The sequence below is a fragment of the Trichosurus vulpecula genome, chromosome 7, assembly GCF_011100635.1.
Source record: "Trichosurus vulpecula isolate mTriVul1 chromosome 7, mTriVul1.pri, whole genome shotgun sequence".
Classification (NCBI taxonomy): domain Eukaryota; kingdom Metazoa; phylum Chordata; class Mammalia; order Diprotodontia; family Phalangeridae; genus Trichosurus; species Trichosurus vulpecula.
Window position 1 is genome coordinate 45,448,249 of NC_050579.1, and position 1,700 is coordinate 45,449,948.

Here is a 1,700-nt window from a genome sequence, read left to right on the forward strand (position 1 = left end):
AGCGAGACGGACACCGGATGTACGCCCCTCATGCTTTTCCGGTCCCTACGATGGCGGCCGGCCGGGCTCAAACCCCGGAGGCGTAGCTTCGGCCTCCGACTCGGCAGAGATACTAGGTGGCTGAGGCGGCCGCCCCCGCGTGTTGGGAGGCAGAGTCTCCTGCGGGCGGGCATTGAAGATCTTTAGGGAAGAAGGGAGGGGAAGGCGGAGGATGGGCGGGGCCTGACTTAAAGGGAACGCCGCCTCTCCGGTGCTGCTGCAAGACACCATAGTCTAGGGGCTCAAGTTCCCATATCCCGATCTCAGTCTTTTCACAGAGGAGGAAACTGAAGCCAGAGAGGCTAAGAGATTTACTCAGCATCAGTCAGGCAGAAATGGCAGAGCTGGGGTTCCTTCCTGGTGGCACGATTAGGCTCCGGACTCAACCAACCAAACCCTTAGAACCCTTCCTATCACCAGGCAGAGCCAGTGCTGTGCAGGCCTAAAACTGTGTAGACAGCAGGGCTTACCTATGTGAATAGCTTCCTTTGCACATATTTGTGTGCACGTAGTCTCCCCCGTTAGATTGTAAGCTCCTGGAGGGCAGGACCGTGTATTAGGACGGCAGAATATATGATTTCAAAGAGAATCACATACATGTCTGAACGGTTCAGAACCGCAGGATATAAGGAATTCCCTAAGTAGAAGGCAGAAGAATCAAAGCATTTATTCAAGCTCCAAAGTAGCAGACCCACGAACCAGCGTCCCCATTTTGATATCTTGGTCAAGAGCTTCCAGGCCCAATAAGTCCGCCTCACAAGAGTAGCCAGGAGGCCACAGAAAAACATGATGGCATTAAACCAAATCCTATTCACGCTTCCCCTCTCCGGTGAGAAGATTACCCGCCTCCTCGGTCCACACACGGTCCGGCTCTGCTACCGGCAGCTCCTGCTTCGGCTTTATCTTCAGCTTTGGCTGTAGCTGTCTCTGGCTCCAACAAAAAAAATCAATCTTCAAGCTGTCTTCTCTCCTCTTACAGAGTTTTGGATGTCATCAAACGTCCTCTGCATGATTGGTTCTTGAGTTGGCCCCTCCCCTTAGGACCCTGGGAGGTTCACATCCACATAGATTGGGTTAATAGTAAGGCGTGGCTCTGGAGTTAGCACCTCCCCTTAGCCAGCCTCACCTTGGGCCCCACCCCAGTCACCAATCCACACCTACATAGGTTCCACACCTAATGGGGGTTTGGGCCTGGGGCTTAGCACCTAGTAAGGATTACTCAAAGAAAACACAGGCCATTTTGCTTACCAATACAGACTGTCTTCTGCCTCTTTTTGTATCTTTTTGTATGCCTGGCACTTAATAAATGTTGATTGATTGACCTACTTCTTTCCATCAGGCTGCCACTTTTTTGTTGAGATTTCCACCAATTTTCTGATAATCCTATCTATTAAATGGCCAGTTAGTTGCTCAGGAGAAGCTTTGGGGCAGGGAGGAGAGGGAAAGGTGGTAGCAGTGCTGATCTGTCGGGGCTGAGTTTGATTGGTCCTGGCACTAGCGGAGGCAGGCGGCCTACTCTGTAGTGTCCAGTTTATATTCTCCTATGAATACTTTCTCTGATTTCCACTTTTTGCTGACTTGGATAAATGGGTTTCTTTGTCTATGTGTGTTCATTGTGAAATTGATACGCGGTGGGAAGGGAGTTAAGCCTTAGGTATAAC